The following is a 20,063-nucleotide window of genomic DNA, read 5'->3' as shown; positions in this document are numbered from 1 at the left end:
GTGACCTAAATAGGAACAAGGCACCTGGAATTGATGATATTCCCTCTTAATTACTGACTGCCTTAGGAAAAACCAGCATGGCAAGGTTATTTCATTTAGTGTGCAAGATGTATGAGACAGGAGAAGTCCCATCCGATTTTCGGCAGAATGTTGTTATACCTATTCCCAAGAAAGCCGGTGCTGACAGGTGTGAAAACTACCGCACCATTAGTTTAGTATCTCATGCCTGCAAAATTTTAACACGTATTATTTACAGAAGAATGGAAAAACAAGTTGAAGCTGAGTTAGGAGAAGATCAATTTGGCTTCAGAAGAAATGTAGGAACACGTGAAGCAATCCTGACTTTGCGTCTGATCTTAGAGGATCGAATCAAGAAGGACAAGCCCACGTATATGGCATTTGTAGATCTAGAAAAGGCATTCGATAATGTTCATTGGACCAAGCTATTTATGATTCTGAAGATGATAGGGATCAGATACCGAGAACGAAGAATTATCTACAATCTGTATAAAAATCAGTCTGCAGTGATAAGAATCGAGGGCTTTGAGAAAGAAGCAGCAATCCAGAAAGGAGTGAGGCAAGGCTGCAGTTTGTCCCCTCTCCTTTTCAATGTTTACATAGAACAGGCAATAGAAGAAATCAAAGAGAAATTTGGAAAGGGAATCACAGTCCAAGGAGAGGAAATCAAAACCTTGAGATTTGCCGATGATATTGTTATTTTATCTGAGACTGCAGAAGATCTCGAGAAGTTGCTGAATGGTATGGATGAAGTCTTGGGTAAGGAGTAATAGATGAAAATAAATAAGTCCAAAGCAAAAGTAATGAAGTGCAGTCGAACGAAGGCAGGTGATGTAGGGAATATTAGATTAGGAAACGAAGTCTTAAAGGAAGTAGATGAATATTGTTACTTGGGTAGTAAAATAACTAACGATGGCAGAAGTAAGGAGGACATAAAATGCAGACTAGCACAAGCAAGGAAGAGCTTTCTTAAGAAAATAAATTTGCTCACTTCAAACATTGATATCGGAATTAGAAAGATGTTTTTGAAGACTTTCGTGTGGAGCGTGGCATTGTATGGAAGTTAAACATGGACGATAACTAGCTCAGAAAGAAAGAGAATAGAAGCTTTTGAAATGTGGTGTTACAGAAGAATGCTGAAGGTGAGATGGATAGATCGAATCACGAATGAAGAGATACTGAATCGAATTGGCGAGAGGAGATCGATTTGGCTAAATTTGACGAGAAGAAGAGATAGAATGATAGGACACATCTTAAGACAACCAGGACTTGTTCAGTTGGTTTGTGAAGGAAGTGTAGGTGGTAAGAACGGTAGGGGTAGACCAAGGTATGAATATGACAGGCAGATTAGAGCAGATGTAGGATGCAATAGTTACGTAGAAATGAAAAGATTAGCACAGGATAGGGTGGCTTGGAGGGCTGCATCAAACCAGTCTATGGACTGATGACTCAAACAACAACAACAACAACAACAGATAGAAATTATTAAGAGATATAATACTTTCAAACTAACATATTAAAACCCCTACCGTCAGGCCCCGATTTCAAGTAGTTAGCGCCCTGGGCAAACAATATTTAGCCGCCCGCCCCTCTGCTCGTTCTAAAAAATAATTAAATATTACAGTTTTCAAGATTATGCGTTTTTAATCAGCACATTATGCAAATACAGTTAATTCTCATAATTAAAGTTATCAAGCCAAATAAAGATAACAGCCAAATAAGAATGAGGTTGTTTTTATTGTTATTTAAAAAGCCGTTGGTTCAGTTTGATAATTTGTATGTAAGTAAATAATTTTAGAAATACGACACGTTTTCTTCATAAAATTTAAATATATAGATTAAATTCAGGTTTTAAAGTTAGAATAGCTTAAGGTGTTTTATAGAGTCTAATAAAATAATTGGAATAATTTGTGGAATGTAAAAGTAATTTGAGTGTAATGAATTTAAGACGTAATTCACGCAGGCCATAATTACTCGATCCGCCAGCCGCCGACCCTCAAAAACTGGCGCCCCGGGCAAATGCCCAGTCCGCCCATTTGTAAATCGGGGCCTGCTTACCGTAACATATTGTCTGATGCTAGACAGTTTCTTTCATTTTCCCAAAAATGACAGATTTGGCGCTTGACTTGTTTCTGAAATAATCGATTCAATTAAGGTACAGCCCCAGCATTTGCTTGGTGTAAAAATGGGAAACCACGGAAAACCATCTTCAGGGCTGCCGACAGTGGGGTTCGAACCTGTTATCTCCCGAATACTGGATACTGGCCGCACTTTAGCGACTGCAGCTATCGAGCTCGGGTTTTAAGTACCTAGAACCGCCACTGCCCATATTGTAATAGGCTATAACTGAAAGAGGAACAACATATATTTATAGCAGTTTATTCTTATTCTACTAAACCTTAAAATAGTTTTATGAATGTATACACACAGAGATAATACAGAAACATTAGTAGCAACTACTATTCAGTATGCGGATTCTCAACCATTACTACATCTCTTTCTGTAACGTTACGCCATTTAGCCATTCTTTTAGTGAGATATGTTGTAGCTTATTCGAACGGACGATTCACCTCCGACCTACAATTACCAATAAAAATAAGTTAATTGTCTTTGTTTGAATAGTAAACATCATTGCGTCACTAATATAACAAAGCCAATTCAATAAAGTCGGATAACACCTACCTCAGATAAGGCAGCTGTTCTAAGTTCATTCGCAATTTCATGGTGTTCTTCACCAACATATTTGTCATATTCTTCGGCGTGTTTTAAAGAATAATGTCGATGAATGTTTTTTTTTTTTTTGCTAGTGGTTTTACGTCGCACCGACACAGATATGTCTTATGGCGACGATGGGATAGGAAATGCCTATGAGTTGGAAGAAGCGGCCGCGGCCTTAATTAAGGTACAGCCCCAGCATTTGCCTGGTGTGAAAATGGGAAACCACGTAAAACCATCTTCAGGGCTGACGACAGTGGGATTCGAACCCACTATTTCCGGGATGCAAGCTCACAGCCGCGCGCCTCTAACTGCACGGCCAGCTCGCCTAGTGTTAACATTTTTAATAAAGTTTAATGTCTTATTACAAATCAAGCATTTTGCCATTCCATTGCACTCGGTAAAAAGATACGGCATAATAAAACACGACAAAATATAACGTGCTATTGAAAGGTCATACCACAACTAGCGAGTAACAAAGTATTGTCAGCGTGTCCACTGCCGCTTGTTATGAAGTAAGGGTGAGGAAGCGACTGATAGCAGCTGAAGATCTCGCTCACCACATCCCTGCGTGGTTAAGAGCTAATCTGTCATCATCCCTCTTCAAGGACAAGGCGCTGCGGCATCTGACGAAAACTGGCTGAACTACCAGCACTAGAATTCGGCCGACACTCGTAAGTCAATAAGCAGAGCTTTATTAAAATCACGATTAAATATATAAAGAAACCCTAATTTTGAAGTATATTAAAGTAGCCCCTTAGAGAAAAATATAAACTTCGCTACGGTATAGTTTGATTCCAATTTGAACACCATCTTGACTTAAAACAAGTTTAGGAAAACCACGGTTCAGAGCTCAATTTCATATGGAGATTCGTTATTTTAATTACCATTTTATAACTATATTTGCATTTCTTTTTGAAATGTTTTTGCACTAATGAAAAGTGTATCACAGACTACCGTGCGCTATAAAAACAAAATAATTTTACCTTGTTCCGTTTCCTTATAAAAACTCTTACAAACTTTTGACCCATGTTACAACAACTACTGAGCTGGTGGCCGGCCGTTCCAGCTCCGGCCGCCTCTTAAACGTGTGTATTGAGTTGGTTGTGAATGTGTGTATTCTTGTGATAATAAGCACTCGCAGGTTCAATCATGGTTTATTGCTGTGTTCCTTATTGTCATTCACGACAAATTAAAGGTAGTGGAATTTCATTTCACAAGTTTCCAGTGAATAGTGCTTTAAAAGAACGGTGGCTTGTTGCTATATCTCGCAGAGGAGACAAGCCGGGATCTCTCTGGGTTTCTACAGAAAAATCGAGGGTGTGCAGTAAACACTTCAGAGAAGAAGACTTTAGTATAAGTACATCTAAAAAGACGCTCCTGCCTAATAAAGTCCCTTCAGTTTTTACAGAGTTCCCCAAACACAAACAAGTCACTTTAAAATGTAGGAAAGCTCTTAAGAAAAGACAGCTTGAAAAAACGGACAGTGAAAATGAGTATATAAGAAATAAGAGAAAATGTGTGGAACAATCGGATTCTCCTGTGCCTGATAATACTGGAGAATCTGACCTGATAAATGTAGGCACCACAACAGTAGGTACACAGTTTTCTCCCGTCCTAAAATCAACAGTACCTAAATACATTACCAGGAAATTAAGGAAGGAGATCAGAAGAAATAGAAAGCACGTGACAATTATTAAGAAGTTGCGCGTAAAAATTCGTGACTTGGAAGCAGAACTTAGTAAGGTAAAGAAGGATCCCGGAAATCTTGCAAGTCGAGTTTCTAAAATTCAGAAGGAAGCTGAGGGAGGTAATATGAAAGCAAACTTTTTGTTAGAACAACTTCAGAGCTTTGGAAAAAAGAAATGAAAATATCAGGACACTACAGTTAAAATGTGTGTGCTATTATCTTCAAGGTCGCCAACTGGTTATCGGCTTCTCAGAACACTCGATATTTTGCATCTTCCTCATCCAAGAACGTTGAAATCGTATGTTGAATACTCAAAAGGGGAGACCGGCATAACTTCGCTAACTAAAGCCCGATTACTGGTAGAAAAAAACTGTAGTTAGTGAACGATAACGAAAAGGTTGGTTCCCTTATAACAGATGAAATGTCCATAAAGCCGAAACTTATGTATGACAGGAAATTAGATATGTTTATTGGACTGAATGACATTGACATTGACGCTCTTGGAATCGAAGATAGGTTGGCCAATAAACTACTCTGCATTTTGTTCAAGGGACTCTCTACATATTACAGAATACCGGTGGCTTTCTATTTCACTTCATCCATTACGGGCTCACAACTTGCAAAATTAACCTTGGATGCGTTAAATGCTGTTGAAGAGTGTGGTTTCAGAGTGATCAGAATTGTGACCGACAATTCTCAGGTAAATGTTTCGATGTTCGAAACATTATGTGGAGGAAGCATTACGCATGAGATACAACATCCAGCTGATAAAACTAGGCCTCTGTTTCTAAGCTTCGATCCCAGTCACGTCATAAAAAACGTGCGATCCCAACATTTGTCACGAGACTTTTTTGTAAACAATGCTATCGTGACCGGCGATCATTTGAGAGGTCTTTTCAAACTCCAGAAATCTTCAATTATGAAGCCGGTGAGGAAACTAACCAGAAAAGTAGTTTACCCTACAAATTTGGAGAAAATGAATGTAGCAAATCCCAAAATTGTATTTTCCCCTGAAACAATCGCTGGTTTGAAGAGTATGGAGGTGGTTTGTCCCGAGAGCATTAAAGACAGGAACAGTTTAAAAGAAACAATTTCTTTCATGGAGCATTTTATGAAGTGGTTCGATGCCCATGATGTCTGCAACACCTCGTATGGGACATATTCCAGGAATGAGAACAAACTGGCATTTTTCAGCATTGAAGATGAACGCCTCAGTTGGTTAATAAATGATTTCTTGTCATATATCAAGAACATTCAAATGCATGCAGAGAAAGAGAAAAGATTCACGAGGGAAACGTATCAGGCGTTGGTCTTGACTACCCAATCCACTGTGGCCTGCGTAAAATACCTCATAAGTATAAATTTTCATTATGTCTTGACGAGGAATCTAACAAGCGATGATATCGAGCTTTTCTTTAGCCACCTACGACGCAAAGCAGGATACAATGACACAATGGACGCTAGGTCATGCCTTAACGCAATCGAAACAACGCTCCATACAGGAATTATTGCGGCATCAAAACATGGCAATGTTGAGCTGAGGGATGAAAATAAGATCCGCAATGTACGAACCAGTTTACTACAACCAAGAATGTGCCAGATGGATGAAAGATATAGAAGGAATGAAAGTCGCGATGATGTGCAAATTCCGCAGCTCCCTGAACACGTAATGTCCATCATTGCGAAACCCTTGCAAGGTAAATTACATCAGATCTGTGTGAACAATACTTTTTTATTTAAGTGTTCGCTAGTACATAAATATGATTAATTTGTCTCAGATTCAACAACTACAATACCTGGTATTTCTCTAGCTATGGTAGTAGGATACTTAGTACGTGTGGCAGAAGAACAAACAGACTGTGAAGGCTGTTTAGAATATATCACTTCTCCAGCTAGTGAAAGTCCAACATTGTGTCTTATTCGCTTTCAAGATCGAGGAGCCCTCAGATACCCGAAATCATCGTTTGTGGCTCTTCTGCAGCGCATGACGGAATTTGTTACCTCTGCTGTGCAGTATTTACCCCGACGACAGTTACTAAAAATGTGTACGTTTTTCCTGAAAACCAGGTTCATCAGTGAAATTAAGTGTAGAGAGTGTAAAGACGACAAACTACCTCTTTTTCTACTCCAAAAATTTCTGAGACCTCTATTAGACAACATTGCTTCGAGCCACTCAAGTAGAAGTGAGAAAGTTTTGAAACTCGAAAAGAAGCCCCTGAGTAGGAAAGTTTTAAAACTGTAGACACCTACAACATTCAGCTCTCTCTATTTAGGATATAATTTACTTATAGACATTCACGGCCATGCGAGCACAAGGGGGCAACAGCGCGATCCTAGTGGCTGGACGGTGAACTAAGGTGGCACCCGTTTTCATTAGTGCATTTCAAGGCCTTGTATTATAGCGTAGGCAACGGTCTATACTCTCCCACGACTGCCTGTACTTTAGTTCCCTTCTGGGTGTTTTAACAGAAAGGTATAATTTTTTGAGCGTCGAAGGACCTGCTTTATTTTAGGAATCAGAAGTTAACCGCAATCTTTACCTATTTAACATTCAAAACAAACGCCAAATAAAATAATATATACCGGTACTTAATACACGGTAACTTAACCAACAACAAATTGAAACACTGCACTATCACGCGAAATAATTTGTAAGTACCTAGATCACAATATTATTCATACGTTTGACGAAATCTCATTAATGTATTCATAATATTAACAACTAGGGAATGATTATTAAGTCCCTTTGGCGCAGGGGATAGCGCGTTGGACTTCTAATCCAAAGGTCGTGGGTTCGATCCCCACAAGGGACGCAAATTTTTTAACTATCAGTGAACTTCAAAAATTTGCGTCTGGAAAACAAATATGAAAGTCCGATGCTGAAATGGAGGATGAAAATTGATAATAGCAATATCAGCCGATTTTTAAATTGGGGCAATTAATCGTTTATAGGAAGGGGATTGGAATAACTTACCAAGGGAGATGTTCAATAAATTTCCAATTTCTTTGCTATAATTTAAGAAAGGGCTAGGAAAACAACAGACAGGGTATCTGCAATCTGGGTGACTGCCCTAAATGCAGAACAGTAGGCCTAGTGATTGGTGGTTACATGTTTGATGTTACACCACACTTCACACTGGTTAAGAAACGATTGGCGGAGTTCGGTGTGGGCTAATCCAAGACCAAGAGTGTGAACAAGCATACAACTACCGACTACGAGATCCACAGTTGATAAAGTCTGAAGTAGGATAATCCCGGCTGCAGAGTGAGACAGAAAAATATCACGTGTCAGACTATTCAGGCGCTTCTTTGGTTGATCTGAAATCAGCTCAAAGTTGAATCACAACATTCAAAGTTTGGGGGTCCCCTGGAGAAATGGAGGCCACACCATATATGTCCAGGAAATGAGGTATGTTCAATCAAGAGAAAAAACCCCAAACTGTACACAAAATCTGAACATTTCCAATAATAAAACTTATTCCTTTTAAAATATCGGAAAACCACATATAAAGCGTACGGTTTCACATTCGAACCATACACCTTACGTAGAGGGTTGAAAACCGTAAATGTGCGGTTCAAACAGTTCGGTTGGCAACAATGGCTACGCGTACATCGGATGCGGCAGAAGTCCTGTACTTCTGGGAGAGGGTGTGTTTACGAAAGAAGCCAATAGGAAAATATTCGCACGCCCTTCTCCCTCCTGCACTAAAAAAAGAACGTACGAACTGGCAGTTTCTTTCATTCAGCGTGTAGCCGTGTAAGAGGAATGTCCCTTTGATAAGGCAATGTGGCGGACACAAACAGCGCCTTATGTAGCCCTTCTTACTAGAGACCTCACACTCCCTCGGATAACTAGTCCTGACGTTACCTCCAGTGGCGTATGTTGGGATCAAGACGTGGGCTATCACTAGACTTAGGTTACCCCTTTTCGATGGTTGGTTTAGTGAAGTCAAGCCTTCAGCGTTTTGAGCTGCAGCCAATAGCCAACGGAGAAGCCTGCTGTGTTGTCAGGGCTGCTTCACAAGCTACTGCCAACGCTCAACCCCTGATCAGTGGAGAAGGTAGCCTAAGGTTTAGCAAATTAAAGTCCGGCTTTGTGGCTAAATGGATAGAATACTTGTCTTTGGTCTGATGGCCCCGGTTCAATTTTCAGGATCAATAATAATAATGTTATTTGCTTTACGTCCCACTAACTACTTTTACGGTCTTCGGAGACGCCGAGGTGCCGGAATTCAGTCCCGCAGGAGTTCTTTTACGTGCCAGTAAATCTACCGACACGAGGCTGTCGTATTTGAGCACCTTCAAATACCACCGGACTGAGCCAGGATCGAACCTGCCAAATTGGTGTTAGAAGGCCAGCGCCTTAACCGTCTGAGCCACTCAGCCCGGCATTTTCAGGATCAACCCCGTCATACTGTTAATTGATTCATTCATTTTATCCTCATTAGGTCACCACCAAGCCTATGCAGATCCGAAGCATTATTATTATTATTATTATTATTATTATTATTATTATTATTATTATTATTATTATTATTATTATTATTATTATTATTATTATTATTACCGGTACTATTACATAAATATGTTGAATTTTGCAGCGGTCGTACCCATCGTTCACCGGTTAATTAGCTTCCTCGGGAGATCAGTGGTGGTGTCCGACCCATGATCACGGCTTCGATTCCAACCAACAAAAGAGAACGCTAAATCTGAAATACTGCATTTCATTTTAAGAGATCTACCAATACAAAGAAAACTATATTGCAGTCCTGTAGTGTCTTCCTACAAGGATGTAGATAGATATAAACGGGAATGAAATACCAGCACTCTGTTATCTATGTAATTAAGTGAGAAGTACGAGGTGAGGAAGTATATGCGATGAGTAACGCATGGGTGATAGTTAGCTGTGGCGATCTAACGAACCGAAGCTTAGGGCTGGTTTTTACACGGGTAGAGTAGCGAGGCGAGTGGAGTAGATAGAGGCCACGTTACTCTACTTTACCACTGTCTGGTCGAGTTGACAGTCGTATCGTTCATACGGGAGAAGAGTCAAACAGTGGAGTAGATTAGTAGCACCATGTCAAGACGCAAGCACATCGTAACGAAGAGTTTAAAGACATTTGCAAACATATTAATGCAAGAGGTTAGTGAGGCGTTAGAAGAAGCAAATGAGGAAAGAAGGGAATGGGTAAGAGGCTGGCTTAGGAGAGATACACTCGGGGCATCAACATTAATTCTGAGAGAACTTGCGAGAACTAACTAAATATGAAACTGATGCCGCTAAGTGCGAAAAGTACATTGACACAGCCAAGAGGGCAATTCTTAAAGCAAAACGCGTAATCGAAGAGAGACTTTCCTCATCGGTCGCCAGTTTGAACCTCACTCCAGTCACTCCAGCAGTACCGTACCAACACCGCAACCCTTTATGCATATCGTGAAACTCCCCTTCATCAGCAGTTCCAATCATCAGTAGACAGCAACCCTTCAATTTATAGTATCAACAAACGTATCTTCCTCCGCGGGTACCTAGAGGACGAACCTAGGGATTTGGTTGGTGGAATACCAATAGTTGGCGACCGCATATGAGGAGACAAAACGGATCCTAGTTTCACGATACGGGGACAAGAATCGTATAATCAAGGCTCACCTTGATTATCTCGAAGCCCTGAAACCGATATCACACGCTTCTCCCGATGCCTTAAATAGCACTTACACTGAGTGTAACAGACGCATACAGGCATTATGAGCATTAGGGGGAAAGGTTGACGACTACGAACGGATGTTAGCTCCCAACATATTACGTACGTTTCCAGAGGATATCGTCCGCCGGTGGATCATATATTCTACGAGAGAAAGATCGCAGAAAGTCATATTACGAAACTTATGGAATTCTTGAATGGCGAGGTGGAAAGTGCCATGACCTCATACAAAATTAGAGGAGACTACCTTTTCAGACACGTTCGCATCCACAGCTGCTACGCTTCATAAGAATCTATCTACCTATCTTAATCTGTTTATCCTCCAGGTTTGGTTTTTCCTTCGGACTCTGCGAGGGATCCCACCTCTACCGCCTCAAGGGCAGTGTCCTGGAGCTTGAGACATTGGGTCGGAGGATACAACTGGAAAAATGACCAGTACCTCGCCCAGGCGGCTTCACCTTGCTATGCTGAACAGGGGCCTTGGGGGGGGGGGGAAGATTGAAAGGATAGACAAGGAAGAGGGAAGGAAGCGGCCGTGGCCTTAAGTTAGGTACCATCCCGGCATTTACCTGGAGGAGAAGTGGGAGACCATGGAAAACCACTTCCAGGTTGGCTGGGGTGGGAATCGAACCCACCTCTACTCATTTGACTTCCCGAGGCTGAGTGGACCCCGTTCCAGCCCTCGTACCACTTTCCAAATTTCGTGGCAGAGCCAGGAATCGAACACGGGCTTCCGGGGGTGGCAGATAATCACACTAACCACTACACCACAGAGGCGGACTTCATATGAATGCAAAATCGAAAATGACGGACACAAGAACGAAGAAGGGACCATCGGCATTCTGCGTATTCTGCGAGTCACGAGACCACTGGGCACAAGACTGTTCCAAGGTGCCCAACATTAAGGAACGAACTGATAAGCTACGAGCTGCTCATCGATGCTTCTTGTGTATCAAGCGAGGACACAATACAAAAGACTGCAGCAAAAGAAGCAAAGTATCTTGCTCAAAATGCAAGAAATCACATCATGTGTCAATCTGCAACGAAGAACAGGAAGTTTCAGTAGGAAAGATCGACGTAGAATTGCCTCACTTCACGCATCTCCAGACTGCCAGTATTTGCATCACGGGACCGACTGGGTTGAGGAAACGTGCACGTTGCCTATTCGACGCAGAAAGCCAATCCAGTTTCATCAGCATGGAACTGGTAAATCAATTGAAGCTACGCGTCGTGGGACACAAGGCTATAACCGTTACAGGTTTTGAATTACCACACTCTACATCCAGGAATCGTCGTCTCATCCAGTTCAGTATTACCGAAGTTTGGACAAACGCTACAGTAAACCTCTCAGCGTTTGAAAGCGAGAACACGTACTCACCACATCCAGCTGTCCCACACGATGTCCACTTCTTACCGCCAATTAGAAAGCTGCAGCTCGCGATTCCCAAGGTTGACGAACATGATCACCTTATTGAAATCCTAATAGGTGGAGATCAGTATTGGAAGGTGATGAAAGATGATGAACTGATTCGCCTTTCAAGTTCCGCAGTGCTCCTTCCTTCGATATTCGGTTGGGTTTTAAGTGGCAAATATCCGGTATCACTGTAAACCATGTGCTGTGAATCACGTGGACTTCAACGACGAACCTACGGCATTGGACCACGAAATTCGCCGCTTCTGGGACCTGGAGACCTTGGGAATTAAGGAACAGCAGGAGCGATCACTAACGACGAAAGACGCTGCCATTCTACAAGATTTTCTCGACACGTACCGAACAGAAGACGGACGGAGAGTGATTTCTTTGATTAGAACGGAAGACGCATGCCCGTCTTCAAACCGCTGCAACGCAGAAAAGCGTTTCCAAACACTTCAAAAAAAACTTAATGGCAGTTCCGAGATCCGCGAAATATACCCCTCTCTAATGATAGACTACATTGAGAGAGGGCACGTCGAGATGGTCGACACTCAAAATACCACAGGCGACATCTTCTACCTTCCTAATCATGCAGAGAAGAAAGAGAGACACGGAACAACCAAATGGAGGATTGTCTTCGACGCTTCATCCCATGACAAGGATTCACCATCCCTCAATGATTGTCTGGAGGCAGATCCTAATCTCTTGCCAGAAATACTGTCAACACTGATCCGTTTCCGGATGTTTCAGCGATCGAACATCGGGGACGGAACTCAAGCATTTTTGCAATTGTCCTTGGACAAGAGTGATAGGAACTTAACCAGGATTTTCTGGTTTCGCGCCGAGAAAGACCAAAAGGGAATTTGGTGTACGACAGATGACGTAATCACGTACAGATTCACTCGTTTACCATTTGTTCTCTCGTGTAGTCCCTTCCTCCTCTCTGCTACCCTGCGTGAATTGTCTACCGTGTTCAGTGATCAATTCCCCACGGCTGCGGAACTGCTTGACAAGAGTACGTTCATGGATGACTTTGCCGCCAGTTCCGAAGGTGACAACGAGGCTATAACCTTGTACTACGAGATGACAGCACTGTTGCGGCAGATACGCCTACCGATGGAAAAGTGGGCTACGAACTCCGTGCTACTCAAAGATACATGGAAAGCAGAAGGGCAGGAAATCGAACGGGAAACTACAGTTCTGAGCGTCAGTTGGGTCACCGAGTCTGACTCACTGCTCTTCGACCATCGCGACGTCACTGACAGGCTGCAAGACGAACCCGCTACCAAGAGACAGGTGCTTCACACTACATCCAGATTTTGCGATCCAATCGGCATCCTCTATCCAGTATCCATCGTGGGAAAAATTCCTTTCCAGGACACGTGCTGTAGGGGCATAAAATGGAACGTTATTCTTCCCTCAGAATTTGCAGCAAGATGGCAAATTTGGATTTCAAACCTATCTCACTTGTCAGTCATAACGGTCCCTCGTTGGCTAGGGATGTCTAGTCGAACACAAGACGCTTTCCAGGTTCATGTTTTCTGCGACGCATCCGAGAGAGCTTACGGAGCTGTGTTGTACGTTAGAACACAACTCGACGACAATATTACGGTTCATCTGGCATGCAGCAAGAACAGAGTGTCACCAATAAAGAAAGTGACGCTGCCAAGACTGGAGCTACTAGCCGCTTTTATGGGTTCAGGCTTATTAAAATATTAATGTAAGTCAACTGAATATGACGTCACGAATGCAACGATGTGGAGCGACTCTATGGTAACACTGGGTTGGATACGCAGTGACCCCAATCGCTGGAAGACGTTTGTCTGCAACCGTGTCACGGAAATTCAAAAATATCTGATTGATCATCAGTGGCGGCATTGTCCCACGGATAGTAATCCAGCAGATCACGTGTCACGTGGAATTTCACCGCAAGAAATTCAGTCTTCCTTGATGTGGTGGCAGGGACCACCATGGCTCACCGAACATCCAGATACTTGGCCCCCCAACGTATTCCCAGAGAATTCACTTCCAGAAATCCGAAAGACGCACCAGCAGGTGCTAACAATGAGTGCCTGGGAACCTCCCATCGACGCCTCAAAATACAGTTCTTACTGGAAGGTGTTACACGTGATGACATGGATTCTACGTTTCATCCATAATGCAAGAGACACTGAGAAACTCACCAGCCATCTGACCTCACGCGAATTGGAAGCTGCAAGACTTCGTTGGATGCGAATGTTCCAGCAAGATTGCATTACCGCCGAGTACAACGCCCTGAGTGACAAAAGAGAACTCCCAGGAAGATCCAAAATTGGACGCTTCAAACCCTACCTACAGGATGGCCTCATACGACTAGGAGTACGCCTCCAGTATGCAAAATTGACTATTGCCTCAATAGGAAAAGCACCCTCTCCTTCTCGACGGTTCCCATCCATTTGTGAAACTGCCGATAAAACAACCCATATACGCCTACATTATCTCGGACATAATCTGAGTCATGGCCCTCGTTGTACTCAGGCGGCTAGGACTGTACAATCCACCGTGGTCCCTAACGCGTTCAAGGAGAGATCCTCACTTGGACTGTGTGTAAGTGGGGTAGCATCTTGCTTCACTAATTTACCGATCTAACAACATTTTAAGCAAGCCTCAGACCTACGGGAATAACGGAGTCTCACTCCAATTTGACAGGAGAGGGACTCCTTGGAAACAACAACAAAATGGAATTCGATGGGGAGCTGTCAATATTAATGGGGCTTACGGAAGGAACAAAGTAGAACTGGATGAGTCAGCAAAGAGGATGCATCTGGATGTGCTAGGAGTAAGTGACATTCGGGTAAGGGGAGATAACGAGGAAGAGATAGGAGATTATAAAGTGTACTTCAGGGGTGTTAAAAAGGGGAGGGCAGAGTGTGGGGTAGGGCTGTTTATCAGGAATAGTAATGTACGTATTGTAGTTTCTCTTAGGCATGTAAATGAGCAAATGATGTGGGAAGATTTGGCAGTTGGAGAAATTAGGACGAGAATTGTCTCAGTGATTTCATCATGAGAGGGTGCAGATGAGGATGAAATTAACAAGTTTTATGAAGCATTGGGTGACACCATAGTCAGGGTTAACAGCAAAGATAAAATAGTGCTAGTGGGCGATTTCAATGCGAGAGTTAGAAATAGAACTGAAGGATACAACAGGGTGATTGGTAAATGTGAGGAAGACAAGGAAGCTAATAGCAATGGGAAGCGTTTGCTGGACTTCTGTGCTAGTATGGGATTAGCAGTTACGAATACTTTCTTCAAGCATAAGGCTATTCACTACTGCACATGGGAGGATATGTGTACCAGGTCCATAATAGACTATATCAGGACCACAACCAGGTCCATAATAGACTATATCAGGACCACTTCAGGAAATGTTAGGAAAGGGATTTTCAGGGATCTTTCGATGATATAGACCACTGTCTGATCTGTAGTGATCCAAGAATCTCTAGGCTTAAGATAGAGAAAGTGAAATCTGTCTACAAATGAATGAGAGTATAAAATTTCCAGCTGAGGAAATTAGACAGAAGTACATGTATATGATTAAGAGAAGTTTCAAACAGTGGATAGTGAGCAGGTTGAGGATATAGAAAGAGAATGGGTGGCATACAGGGATGCTGTAGTAGAAACACCAAGGAAATGCCTAGGAACAACTGTGTGTAAAAATGGGAAGAAACAAACATCTTGGTGGAATGATGAAGTGAGAGCAGCTTGTAAACATAAAAAGAAGGCTTATCAGAAATGGCTTCAAACAAGGGCTGATGCAGACAGGAAATTGTTGGTTATGGGAAAAATAATGTGATAGATATTGATGTGAAGTCAGCACTTAGTCAAGAGTTACTCTCCTTCAAGTGTGATAGATTGGCCCTCGAATTAAATGATGACCCAGCCATTTCCTCTGAGGAGTAGTACTTGTGCCGATGCTGTGTTCAGTTGCCATGTAAACCAGAAAACAACTCAAAAGCACGTTTTGTACTTTCCCTATCATTCTCCATTATACCGAGTATAACTAATTCACCCCAACCTATGTCTGCAGATTAATTTGTAAACAAATCTTTGTTTCATTCCATTAGTATTGTATTTTTTCTTCATGAAAAATACTTAATCACACCTCTACACTCGTGTGCAGGATTACAGACAACCGCACTTTTCACTCATACATTTTTTCTGCTACACAAAAGATCACAGAATTGTGGAAATGAACTTGCTCTCATCTTCTAAGTCTAAAAACATATCCATGATCTTACGCTTCTCTGTGAAGTGGAGAAAATGTACCAGTGCAAATTTTTTTTTGTACAGAACTTTTTGATCTCAAAATGTACTTTGCATATTTGTGCACTATACCTATTATTATTATAAAAGTGTTTTAGCTTGTAGAGTACCAACTCAAAAATCTTCTTTATTTAGAAATAACACAAGTACTTTTTTCTTTACCTTCTCCTGCTTGCCCATAAACATACTCTAAATTATGTTCCATTATTGTTATTTGCATCATAATTTCATTGCACCCTCCTCTAGCTTTGTAGAATACGTTCACACGTCACCAGGTCAGGCACGTCAACTTTCTCCCATTTTCAATGTTATATATGACTAACGTTTTCATGCCAAGTTTAACACTTTATTTAATGGTGATTCTAAACCTAAAGGTGGTAGTGCTTCACATTGGTATTAACAACATAAGACAAGCAGGTACAAGTACCAACATAGTTGGGGATGTGTGGGATCTGGTAAATGCAGCATGGGTAAGTTTAAGGAAGCGGAGATTGTTATTAGTGGAATACTGTGTAGGAGGCATACCGACTGGAAGGTGATTGGGGATTTAAATGAGACTATGGAGTGGGTATGTGGGGAAATGGGAGTTAGATCTCTAGATCTTAATGGGTGGGTAGGAGATAGGGATCTGCGCTCACATAGATAGATAGATATTTATTTCAATAATTAATTCCAATGAGCCAAAGGCTCATACAGAGGAATTGTACAATGAATAATATATTCAATGGCAGATCTACAAACTCTGAATATGTACAATGATATAATCAGGTGACTTAAACATTAAAAGTAGAGACATCAATACAGAAAGTGTAAAAAATAAAAATTAAATATTATTCTATAATTCCTTAATTATACTAAGATACTTAAACTACAGTACTTAGTACTACAAGTGAGTAACAATGCAACAGGATTGACAAAGTGGGGCGAGTGTTTGTTTTAAACATTACATATTTATATTTCACCTATGAAGTATCTATTCCATAGATTTTCCTTTGCCTTTCGTTTGAAAGTTATTATAGTAGGGGCAATTTTTACATCAGCAGGAAGTTTGTTATATGCTTGAATTGCTGAGAATTTACAACTGTTCTTCCCATACTTAGAAGAGTGGATGTGATAAAAGGCCAAGTCATCTGCATGTCTAGTTTGATACGTGTGGTTGTCTGAATTGGTTATTAAAGTAGTGTTGTGAAATATAATCTTTCTTTTTATTTTATACATTAGTAAGACAGAATTAAGCTCTGTAATTATGCTGAGAGGTGGAATTTTGGTCTGAGTGTATAGGTCTTTTACTGGGGTGTATAATGGTAAGTTAAATGTGTTCCTTATTGCCCTGTTCTGTATCACCATTAGTTCATTCAGGGAAGACTTTAAACAATGTGACCAAATTACACATAAGTACTGCAAGTGGCTATGTACTAGTGAATAATAAATTTGTAAGAGGAGGTGTTTAGAGATTAAATATCTAAGTCTTTTTAGTAACCCAGCAACTGGAGCAATTTTCTTAGTTATGTATTCAACATGGTCATTCCAGGTCAGGTTCTCATCAATAATTAATCCAAGATATTTCACTTTATTTACTTTTTCTATTTCCGTATCATTTATTAGCAATTTATCACTATTTGAGTGAAGGACTTTTTGTTTTGAAATAAGTATGTATTTAGTTTTCTGCAGATTCACTGTCAATTTGTTACAGTGGTACCAGTGTAAGAGAGTGAGTATGTCCTGCTGCATGTTTTCTAAAACTGTGTCCTTACTTTTGCCCGTATAGAAGATATTAGTGTCAACAGCATATAATGTGATATAGCCATTTAGATTACATGAAGAAATATCATTTATATAAATGCAGTGGTACATATAACTTAGGAAATTTCTTTAGAAGGGTTATAGGGTGGTATATTGAGAGAAACGGGGTGGCCTAGGGAGCGGTGATAAGGGTACAGGGCACTGGAACTCAAGGAGGGATGACATAAATATGTTAGTGCTGAACTGTAGAAGTACCAGTATTGTAATGAAAGGAATAGAATGAAGTAATTTAATAGATACTGTGTATAAAAAGCAAACCCCATGGCAGTACAGCCCTTCAAAGGCCTTGGCCTACCAAGCGACCGCTGCTCAGCCCAAAATCCTGCAGATTACGAAGTGTTGTGTGGTCAGCACGACGAATTCTCTTGGCTGTTCTTTTTGGCTTCCTAGACCGGGGACGCTATCTCGCTGTCAGATAGCTCCTCAATTCTAATCACGTAGGCTGAGGGGACCTCGAACCAGCCCTCAGGTCCAGGTAAAAATCTCTGACTTGGCCGGGAATCGAACCCAGGGCCTCGGGGTAAGAGGCCGGCACCACCACGGAGCCGGCATAGATACTGTATATACTTACCATATATTGTAATAGGAGTTGATTCATGGCTGAGAAATGATGTAATGGACGCAGAAATTTTCTCACAAGTACTGGAGTGTGTTACATGTAATCATTCTCATTGTTGGTCCATATTGAATTTTACGTTAGGTCCAAATAGCATGTGTATTTATTTTAAAAAACACCTATTCAATACAATGTAAAGTTCTTATAATTAAGATTTATACCTTGTCATAATAACATTACTGAGACATGTTTCACCCTCTAGCTGAGCATCATCAACCTTATCGCGTACATCTTAATCATTAATCAGGATCTGATTTTCTAAAAAATGTTACATAGATACTATATTATACAGAGTTAAAGAAGTCCATATTACATGTTCTTAATTAATAGTCTGAGAATTTGTGTAATAAATGTGCCCAAGAAATCGCCTTGGCTGAAATGATTATTTACTGTTAAAGAGATCGTACGAATAAAAATTAAAATTTATTGACTGTCTTTTCCATTTTTCAAGCTTAGTCTGAATGTCTATGGCTAAAATCTTATTTCTATGTTCAATTTTTAAAAAATATACTAGAGAACATTTGTTTTTGTTTAGGATACAATAAAATCTGGTTAAAACCTTTTCAAACTGGTTGTGGTCGTAATAAACTGTTGCCTTATCAAAACTTTTTGCAATCCTGCGTACAAATCTTTGATGCTAAACTGTCTCTTGTGGCCGCCCTATGAATGAGTATTTGTTTTAAAATATAAGGTTGTTTAACATTCTAGAAGACGATATGTTGACATAATTATAATTATTAAAGCACATATTATTCGAATCCGGCTTTCTTCTTATTTTCCATTCTAAAAGTGAAGAATGGATATTCAACAGAGCAAAAGTAGTTGTATCCTTTAATTGAAATTATGGTTGCTGCCTCTTGTTATGCTACTGGTCGAAAAGGGACACTCATTCTTGATATTAGTTGATGCATGAGTGTTGATTTTAATTTGTGAGAAAGCGTGTTGATAATGACCGCTCGGCTATTGTGAAGAAGACTAGTTTTTCTGCCAGAGCTGGTTCGACTGACTTTTATCGTAGAGATAGGATAGGAATGGTAGGAGGGGGAGTATTCATTCTTGTGAAAGAAGAATTTGTAAGCTACGAAAAAGTTGAAGATGACAAACATGAAATTCTAGGTGTAAGGCTCATTTCTAAAGATAATAGGCAACTTGATGTCTTTGGATTGTACAGACCGAGAGAGGGTAGCGCTGACGCAGATTCAGAAATCGGCTATCTGGGAAACGATATGGAAAGGAACGTGATTGTAGCGGGTGATCTCAATTTACGAAATGATAATTGGGAAGGTAATGAAAATGACAGAAAGCATGACCAACAAATGGCAAATAAGTTAATATTGGAAGGGCATCTGATTCAGAAAGTGATGGAACCAGCTAGATGGAAGAATATTCTGGATGTGGTGCTGGTAAAACCAGATGAGCTCTATAGAAAAACCGAAGTAATACATGGCATTCGTGATCATGAAGCCGTTTCTGTGGTAGTTAAAAATAAATGTGAAAGAAAGGAAGGTATTCAAATTAGGAATATTAGCAGTACCATATGTCTGATAAAACAGGCATGAGGGAGTTTGTAAGAAGTAACTATGATCGGTGGAAAACGGTGCAAATCAAAATGTACACAGACTCTGAGATGTGTTTAAAGCAATTGTTGAGGAATGAGAAAATAGGTTTGTACCTTTAAATGTGGTAAGGAATGGTGTGGATCCACTATATTATAACAGGGAAATAAAGGGACTAAGAAGGAGGTGCAGATTGGAAAGAAATAGAGTTAGAAATAGCTGTGGGAGTAAGGAGAAATTGAAGACACCT

General features: G+C 40.7%; 1 non-coding gene across 1 annotated transcript; it reads left to right on the top strand.

Annotated features, from left to right (window-relative positions):
- The first annotated feature begins 7,163 nt into the window (after positions 1-7,163).
- On the top strand, positions 7,164-7,236 carry TRNAR-UCU (transfer RNA arginine (anticodon UCU)). Its single transcript has one exon. It is a non-coding gene; the product is annotated as a tRNA-Arg (tRNA).
- The last annotated feature ends 12,827 nt before the right edge of the window (positions 7,237-20,063 follow it).

Source organism: Anabrus simplex, chromosome 2 (assembly GCF_040414725.1).
Source record: "Anabrus simplex isolate iqAnaSimp1 chromosome 2, ASM4041472v1, whole genome shotgun sequence".
Lineage (NCBI taxonomy): Eukaryota > Metazoa > Arthropoda > Insecta > Orthoptera > Tettigoniidae > Anabrus > Anabrus simplex.
This window is presented reverse-complemented; position numbering and strand designations above follow the sequence as displayed.